This window comes from Octopus sinensis, linkage group LG15 (assembly GCF_006345805.1).
Source record: "Octopus sinensis linkage group LG15, ASM634580v1, whole genome shotgun sequence".
NCBI classification, from domain to species: domain Eukaryota; kingdom Metazoa; phylum Mollusca; class Cephalopoda; order Octopoda; family Octopodidae; genus Octopus; species Octopus sinensis.
The window spans coordinates 38,931,306-38,941,305 of record NC_043011.1 but is presented as its reverse complement, the minus strand read 5'-3'; the positions used below and the strand labels follow the sequence as shown (position 1 = coordinate 38,941,305).

Here is a 10,000-nt window from a genome sequence, read left to right as displayed (position 1 = left end):
TGGAATGTACCCGTGAAGACCTCAGTAAAATGTAAGCACAAGAGATCTGACATGATTTGGGATAGAGAAGAGAAACTGCGTACAGTTGTGGAAATTAGCTGCCCAGCAGGTGTTAACATAAAGCTGAAGATCAGTGGAAAAGAGAACACCTATGCTGAACTATTGAGAACTCTGCAGTTACTCTATCCAGACTATAAGTTCAGGTTTATACCTGTAATTATTAGGGCCGTGGGATGTGTAGCACACTGCCTAAATACCAATCTTGAGAAATTAGGCTTCTCGAAACCAGAAACTGGAACCGTAAAAATCTGTAAAACTTGCCAGAAGTTTATCATTTAAATATATATGAGCATGTCTAGAAATGCCTGATACAAATCTGCACGCACATACATACATACCATACATACATACATACATACATACATACATACATACATACATACATTGTTGTTGATGTTGAAATTCCAATCAAGGAGCCTTGGATATAGGCTAGAAACCGGCCTCTTTTCTATTGACAAGAAATCTCGAAATAAACTGAATAATGACATATATACATACATACAAACATATATACATAAGTACATACATACAGACAGGTTTCTTTGAGTTTCCGTCTACCAAATACACTCACGAGGCATTGATCAGCCTGGGGCTATAGAAGAAGACATTTGCATAAGGTGCTGCGTAGAGGGACTGAACCTGAAACCACATGGTTGCAAAACGAGCTCCTTATCCACATCGCCATGCCTGTACCTTACGGCCCTTACGGATTTCGATCACTGAACCGTATCTTCAAAGGCTTTCAGCTTTTAGTGAAATCATATTACTTGCAGTATTTATGTCAGCCTGGCACTCACCTTATTAATCATTTATCTTAATGCTAGTCATATTTTTAAAGTGAACGTACATGTCTTAGTAATCGCAAGGTTGTGAGTTCAAATCCGCACCAGCGCGCAGTGTCGTTGAGCCAAACGTGTTATTTCACGTTGCCGCAGTCCACTCAGCTGGTAAAAATGAGTAGTACCTGTATTTCAAAGGGCCCAGCCTGGTCACATTCTGTGTCACGTTGTCTGTGGAGTACTCAGCCACTTGCACGTTAATTTACGTAGATCGCATCAACTGGAATCGTCGACTTCGCAACCAACGGAATGCCAGTCAGTTGTGTTTTAATATGAAGAGATCCATCCATCCATCCATCCATCCATCCATCCATCCATCCATCCATCCATCCATCCATCCATCCATCCATCCATCCATCCATCCATCCATCCATCCATCCATCCATCCATCCATCCATCCATCCATCCATCCATCCATACAGACATACATACATACATACATACATACATACATACATACATACATACATACATACATACATACATACATACATACATACATACATACATACATACACGAGTTAGTATGACGGTGTATAGAAGAATATATTAGTCAATGAAATTCCAGGCTGGTCTGATTTTCACGTTTTATTATTTACAATTTTTACAATATTATAATAATAGAATAATATATAAAACTGTAAAAAAATTGTAAATATTAAACGGGAAAATTAGGTTGAAATTTCAATTTGAAAACAGAAAAAGAATGACTTCACCCGTAGTTCTAATCAGTGTAATTTATAATTCTTTAAGTTTTTAGTAATATAAATTTAAATTCATAGATCCATATTATTAAAAAAACTAATAAATAATGAATTAAACTCATTAGAACTACCTGTGAAGCCATTCTTTTTCTTTTTTCTAATATACCTGACTGTACCTGAATGTGTTAGGATCTTACACATTTTCCAGTATATATATATATATATATATATATATATATACTCTTTTACTCTTTTACTTGTTTCAGTCATTTGACTGCGGCCATGCTGGAGCACCGCCTTTAGTCGAGCAAATCGACCCCGGGACTTATTCTTTGTAAGCCCAGTACTTATTCTATCAGTCTCTTTTGCCGAACCGCTAAGTAACGGGGACGTAAACACACCAACATCGGTTGTCAAGCAATGCTAGGGGGATAAACACAGACACACAAACACACACACATACATATATATATATACATATATACGACAGGCTTCTTTCAGTTTCCGTCTACCAAATCCACTCACAAGGCATTGGTCGGCCCGGGGCTATAGCAGAAGACACTTGCCCAAGATGCCACGCAGTGGGACTGAACCCGGAACCATGTGGTTGTTTAGCAAGCTACTTACCACACAGCCACTCATATATGTATACACATAAACATACAAACCGAAGTATATATACGTGTGTGTGTGTATGTTAAAGGCAGTTGCACAGCTTTTATCGATTAAGTTTCAGTTATGAAATATTGATCAAGCCCACGGAAGAAACACGGCTAACATGTCATGCAGTGGGACTGAACACGAAACTCCGAATAAGGAGCAAATCTCTTAATCACTTGGTTAACCCCTGCGCCTTCGTATACACACATACACGTGCGCGCGCACACATATATATATACATATATGTTTGTAGACAGATAGATCGATAGCTAGCTAGACAGATAGATCGATAGCAGACAGATAGATCGATCGATCGATAGATAGATAGATAGATAGATAGATAGATAGATAGATAGATAGATAGATCGACTATACAAAAATGAATATAGTAATGGTTTCCAATTTAAGAACATGGCCAGCAGTTTTGAGAGGATGGGTCAGTACTTCGCTGGGTACAGCATTATATCGACCTCAGGTGCATGAAAGGAAAAGTTGAGTTGGTCGGGATTTGAACTCGAATCGCAAAACATCTTTCCGACACCTTGTGAAGAATAGCTTCTGATTTATGTACAAGGCCAGCTTTTTCGAGGGGAAGAGTTGGTCGATGCCTTCAACTTTAAGTACTTAGAGCTGGAGCTTTATTTTATGAGTTCAGAGGAATGAAAAGCAGGTAACTTCAGCGGTATTTGAACTCAGAACAGCGAAGAGCTAGGAGAAATACTGAATTCTGAAAAGCATTTTTCCCCATTGCTCTAACGAGACTGCCATAATAATCATTTTCACTATGAGCACAAGGCCAGCAATTTCAGGGAAAGAGATAACTTGATTTGGCGAAGGTTAGAATTAGGGGTTAGGGTTTTTGTTACGCCGAAAACGGGTGGTGTGCGTATTCTTTATCTCCGCCGTCAATTTAATCGATCGCGGTTCTTGACAGGTGCTTATTTATTTCATCGACCCCCACCCCCGAAAGGATGAACGGCAAAGATGACCTCGACGGAAATTGAACCCGGAACAGTTTTGCTTGCTCACCGCCTTAGATTCTGTTATAATAATGATAATTGCCAGAACTTTAAAATATTTATATATATAATAAAGGCGCAGGAGTAGCTATGTGGTAAGTGGCTTGCTTCCCAAACACATGGTTCCGGGTTCAGTCCCACTGCGTGGCACCTTGAGCAAGTGTCTTCTATATCTTCGAGCCAACCGAAGCCTTGTGAGTGGATTTGGGTGACAGAAAGTAAAAGAAACCCGTCGTGTATATATATATATATGTGTGTGTGTGTGTGTGTGTGTTTGTTCCGCCACCCTATCGCTTTGACAACTGATGCTGGTGTGTTTACGTCCCCGTATCTTAGCGGTTCGGCAAAAGGTACCGACAGAATAAGTACTAGGCTTGTACAAAGAATAAGTCCTTGGGTCGACTTGTTCGACTAAAAGGCGGTGCTCCAGCATGACCGCAGCCAAATGACCGAAACAATGAAAAGAATAAAAGAAACTAACAATCATTCGATACGGCATGGGAGAATTTATTTCTAACGCAGGAGACAGAATTTGAAACGAGACCGACTGAAATTATATAGACCCTCCTACGGTCATGAATGACAATGAGATTGCCCCTAGAAAGATACCCATTTCTTTATTACCCACAAGGGGCTAAACACAGAGGGGACAAACAAAGACAGACATAGGTATTAAGTCGATTACATCGACCCCAGTGCGTAACTGGTACTTAATTTATCGACCCCGAAAGGATGAAAAGCAAAGTCGACCTCGGCGGAATTCGAACTCACAACGTAACGCAGACGAAATACCGCTAAGCATTTCGTCCGGCGTGCTAACGTTTCTGCCAGCTCGCCGCCTAGAAAGATACCCTCCAAAGCACAACCAGCAGTCACTCATGCATACCAGCCTCCCCTCTCCACGCCACTGATGTTATCCAATGGAAAGGCAAAGGCTGATATAGTTTGGCACCAGTGACGTCACAATTCATTTCTACAGCTGAGTAGACCGGAGTAATGTGAAATAATGTGTCATGCAGCCCGGTCCCGGAATCGAACTCACAACCTCATGATTGAAAGCCCGACGCTCTAACCACTGAGCTGTGCACTTTCATCCAGAATATTACCGTATCGACCTGACTATCACATGCTGGTCACAATGCGCTTCTTTGCATTGTTATAGCCTTTGAATGATGCCACCCTTGGCTAGACGAGCAGGCCTTTGTGTAAGTGACGGCGTTCACAACATTTCCTCTTAACGTGAGGCAAGTTCGTTGGGTGACCGGTGATAAAGTCACAAGAAAAAAGTCAGGGATCTTTTCAGTTTGATCGGCAGTTTTTTCTAGCGGTGTCATATGAAATTGTCACCCATAATTATGACCCTAGTATCGATCTATTGCATTTCAATCTGTTTTAGGGTTAGGGCTGGTTAGGGTTAGGGTTAGGGTTAGGGTTAGGGTTAGGGGTGGGGGAAGGGTATCTTTTTTTCTTCAGAAATGTAAATAAACCCAATCTGTTTCTTAAACGAGGGACACATTCATACGGCACAGAATGTTTTCACCTCAATAGACGTCATTGATTGGTTGAAATTGCAGAAAATGAAGGAAAAAACAACAAATATCTTACAAACTATAGAATTTTCTCAATAAAGCCAAGAGAAAAAGATGTTTTATAAACACATTCTACCAGTATACGAAGTTTAAAAGTGTTTAGTTACGTGGAAATTATTAAAAAAAACTGCCGGTCAAACCGAAAAGATCCAAAGTCAGTAATAAAGACAATTTTGGCTATTAATTTATGGGATCCGGACAAAACGCCTCCGGACAAAATCCCCTCGGACAAAACGCCCCCAGACAAAAGCCCTGTGATTTTTTTCCTCCGCGACTTTTTCTCCGTGACATTTTTTTTTCTGTGACTTTTTCACCTGGATTCGTTCGTTGCAGGGCTACTTATTTTCAGCTGAGTTGACTGGAGCGAAGTGAAATGAAGTGTTTTGCTCAAAAACATAACGCACCGCCCGGTCTGGGAATCGAAACTACGATTTTGCGATTATGAGCGCAATACTCTTACCACCAGGCCACGCACCTTCAGTACAGACATATGGTTTATCAACTCTCAAAAGAAGTTAGTAGCGTTGGAGGGTGGAATTGGGTGGTAAAAATTCGATAATATTTCTCTCTGAGTAACGTTATTGAATACTAATATTAAGCCTAACAATAATGTTTGTTTTTTTATTATTGGGTTTCGGGTAGCGAGCTGGCAGAATCGTTAGCACGCCGGACAAAGTGGTTAGCGGTATTTTCTTCCGGTTTTATGTTCTGAGTTTCAAAATTCCACCGAAGTCGACTTTGCCTTTCATTCTTTTGTTGTCGAAGGCGGCGAGCTGGCAGAAACGTTAGCACGCCGGGCGAAATGCGTAGCCGTATTTCGTCTGCCGTTACGTTCTGAGTTCAAATTCCGCCGAGGTCGACTTTGCCTTTCATCCTTTCGGGGTCGATTAAATAAGTACCAGTTACGCACTGGGGTCGATGTAATCGACTTAATACCTATGTCTGTCCTTGTTTGTCCCCTCTGTGTGTAGCCCCTTGTGGGTAGTAAAGAATTACATTCTTTCGTTGTCGATGAAGTAAGAACCAGATGAACATTGGGGTTCTATGTAATCGACTTACTCACCGACCCTAAAATTGCTGGCCCCGTGCCAAAATTTGAAACCAATATTTAGCTTGGTACAAGGCGGCGAACTGGCCGGACAAAATGCTTAGCAGCATATCTTCCGGCTTTACATTCTGAGTTCAGATTCCGCCGAGGTTGACTTTGCCTTTTATCCTTTCGGGGGTCGATAAAATAAGTACTAGTGCCAGTCGCGTAGTTGTCGATGTATTCGACAAACTCCCTCCTCCAAAAATTCAGGCTTTTGCCCCTATAGAAGGATTATTATTATTATTATTATTGAGTGGCTGTGTGGTAAGTAGCTTGCTTACCATCCACATGGTTCCGGGTTCAGTCCCACTGTGTGACTCCTTGAGCAAGTGTCTTCTACTATAGCCTCGGGCCGACCAAAGCCTTGTGAGTGGATTTGATAAACAGAAACTGAAACCCGTCGTATATATGTATATGTGTGTGTGTTTGTGTGTCTGTGTTTGTCTCCCCACCCCATCATCGCTTGACAACCGATGCTGTTGTGTTTACGTCCCCGTAACTTAGCAGTCGGCAAAAGAGACCGATAGAATAAGTACTAGGCTTACAAGGAATAAGTCCTGTGGTCGATTTGCTCGACTAAAGGCGGTGCTCCAGCGTGGCCGCGGTCAAATGACTGAAACAAGTGAAAGAGTAAAAGAGTATTGAGATTTTCTACAAATACAGATGAGATTGTGTAGATTTGGGCTTTTATCAGAATTTGGTGTGGAACAAAAAATTTTTAAAAAATGAGAAAAAAAGAAAATTAGGTGGGCGAGAGGGGTTTCGGATGATTAAGCACGTTGTCTCAACTTTGTTACCTCATGCAAAAACAAAACATCCATTTCTCAGAAAGTTACGAGGAAACGAACTTGGAATTATTGGGGTGTTGGTGTTGGTGGTGGGGGCACACACTCGTGTAGTTTTTACCAAAATATATTTATATATATGTCATACAAAGTTCTTTTTTACAAATAAGAATAAATAGTAAACAACGGCAATAATAATGATAATAATAATAATAATAATAATAATAATAATAATAATAATTGATAATTGAAAATAATAATAATAATTGATAATAATAATAATAATTGATAATAATAATAAATAATAATAATAATAATAGTAATATTGATAATAATTGATAATAATAATAATAATTGATAATAATAATAATAATAATGATAATAATAATAATGATAATAATAATAATAATAATAATAATAATAATAATAATAATAATAATTGATAATTGATAATAATTAATAATTGATAATAATAATAATAATTGATAAAATAATAATAATATAATAATAGTATTGATAATAATTGATAATATTGATTATAATAATAATAATTGATAATAATAATAATAATAATAATATAATTAGTAATTGATAATAATTGATTATAATATAATAATTGATATAATAATAATAATAATAATAATAATAGTAATTGATAATAATTGAATATAATATAATTGATAATAATATAATAATTGTATTAATAATAAAAAATATATAATAGTAATTGATAATAATTGATAATAATAATAATAATTGATAATAATAATAATGATAATAATAAAATAATGATAATAATTGTTATAATATAATAATTGATAATAATAATAATAATGATAATAATAATAATAATAATATAATAATAATAATAATAATAATAATAATAATAATAATAATAAATAATAATAATAATAATAATAATAATAAAACTTACACCGAAACTGAAAATAGAAATATTAAATTTGAATTTTTTTTCCTTTTTCTGCTTTTTCATTCGTTTTCGTCATTTGCTTTGTTAATATTTTTTTGTTTTTTTTTGTATTCTGTTTCCCAGGTAAAATGAAAAGTATTTGTTGCTTTTTATTACGCAACAAAAAAACTGTTATAAATTCTTTTGATAAAAGTAAAATCGCTTAAGTTTTATTTATTTTTTTTTTCCCCTTTTCTTACTTTTGATTCCGCAAAAAACTTTTTTTTCCTTCTGTATTCACTTTTTTCCTTCTCGCTTGTTTTGGCTGTTAATTTCGGCAAATATTTTTGTTTTCCCAGTGTATAACAACAACAATAATAATAATGATAATTATTATTATTATAACTTCTAATGGGGGTTGTAATGATAAAGTTTATTATTGTAAACTCCAATGATGATTATATAATGATAATAATGGTATAAATAATAATAATAATTTTGTCATCTTTATGATAGCTTACTTAAATTAAAAACAGATTCGTAAGTAAATCCTGGGTGTTTTTCCTTGCAGGAGTATGTGGGGTTTTTCGCGGGGTACTCTGTAATTATCAGCGTATGTATATATATATATATATATATATGATAAAATATATATATGTATATTCGTGTATGTGTATGTATATAAATGTGTATAAGTGTATGTGTGTGAGTATATATATATATATAATATATATATTATTTTATATATATATTACACATATATATTATATTATATATATGTATGCATTATATTATATTATGTGTTGTGTGTGGAATTTTTCTTCTTTCGTTAAATAAATCTAATGCGAAACAGAAGATCATCTTTTTCTGTTTTCCTCTTTATGCTTTTGTTTCCTCAAAACAAATTTTCCCCGGTAATTAAAGCTTTTGCTTGCAGTTGTGGTTCCGTTTTATATATAAGATCCGTTTGTCTTCGGCGAGAATCGGTCTGTGACTGGAGAAAACATGATGTACAGCCAGAGTTTTTGTTGTCGCTTCGTAACGTTAACATCGTCGTGTTGCCGAGGTATGAGTAAGGCAGAGTGAGCGCACGTGTGAGTGTGAGTATGAGGACATGTATTGATGATGGTAGCGGTGGTATAAGTGATGATGGTGATGGTGGTGGTAGGAAGAGTAAAATATGGGCGGAGCGGAACATCAATCTATCCATCATAATTTATATGTAATATCTATCTATCTATCTATCTATCTATCTATCTATCTATCTATCTATCTATCTATCTATCTATCATCTATCTATCTATCTATCTATCTATCTGTTTCCCTATCTATCTATCTATCTATCTATCTATCTATCTATCTATCTATCTATCTATCTATCTATCTATCTATCTATCTATCTATCTATCTATCTATCTGCCTGTCTCTATTTCCCTTTCTATCTATCTACAGGGTAAATATATAAGTACATATGTGTGTGTGTGTGTGTATACAAGTATATATATGTATGTATGTTTATATATATGTCTATATAGAATTTGTTTCTGTTATTAGACTGCGGCCATGCTGGAACACCGCTTTGAATTTTAGTCGAGCAAATTAACTCGAGTTTTAATTTCTGCTTTTGTTTTTTGAAAGCCTGGTATTTTCCCGTCGGTGTCATTCACCGAACCGCTAGCTTACGGGGACGTAAACACACCAACACAGGTTGTCAAGCGGTGGTGGCGGGTGTGGGGAGACAAACACAAAGACACTCTCTCACACACACACATTACACATACACACAAACAGACGACACGCGCATATACGTATATAGATTTATAGATAAACAGATAGATAAATAGATAGACAGACAGACAAACAGATATATATATATATAGGCGCAGGAGTGGCTGTGTAGTAAGTAGCTTGTTTACCAACCGCATGGTTCTGGGTTCAGTCCCACTGCGTGGCACCATGGCCAAGTGTCTTCTGCTATAGCCTCGGGACGACCAAAGCCTGTGAGTGGATTTGGTAGACGGAAACTGAAAGAAACCCGTCGTATATATGTATATATATATATATATATATATATATATATATATATATATATATATGTGTGTGTGTGTGTGTGTATGTTTGTGTGTCTGTGTTTGTCCCTCTAGCATTCCTTGACAACCGATGCTGGTGTGTTTATGTCCCCGTAACTTAGCGTTCGGCAAAAGAGACCGATAGAATAAGTACTGGGCTTACAAAGAATAAGTCCCTGGGTCGAGTTGCCCGATTAAAGGCGGTGCTCCAGCATGGCCGCACTCAAAGGACTGAAACATAAAAATAAAGAGAGGAAAAAGATATATATATATAT

The 10,000-nt window shown here is 36.5% G+C and overlaps 1 protein-coding gene across 1 annotated transcript in view; it reads right to left on the bottom strand.

The window, feature by feature from the left end:
- Positions 1-8,294, bottom strand: part of LOC115219910 (mannosyl-oligosaccharide 1,2-alpha-mannosidase IA) — a 533,489-nt gene extending 525,195 nt beyond the window's left edge. Inside the window, exon 1 of the mRNA XM_029790220.2 lies at positions 7,681-8,294. The gene's annotated coding sequence lies outside the window, so the exon portion shown is untranslated. The remainder of the gene's footprint in view (positions 1-7,680) is intronic.
- Positions 8,295-10,000: the final 1,706 nt, after the last annotated feature.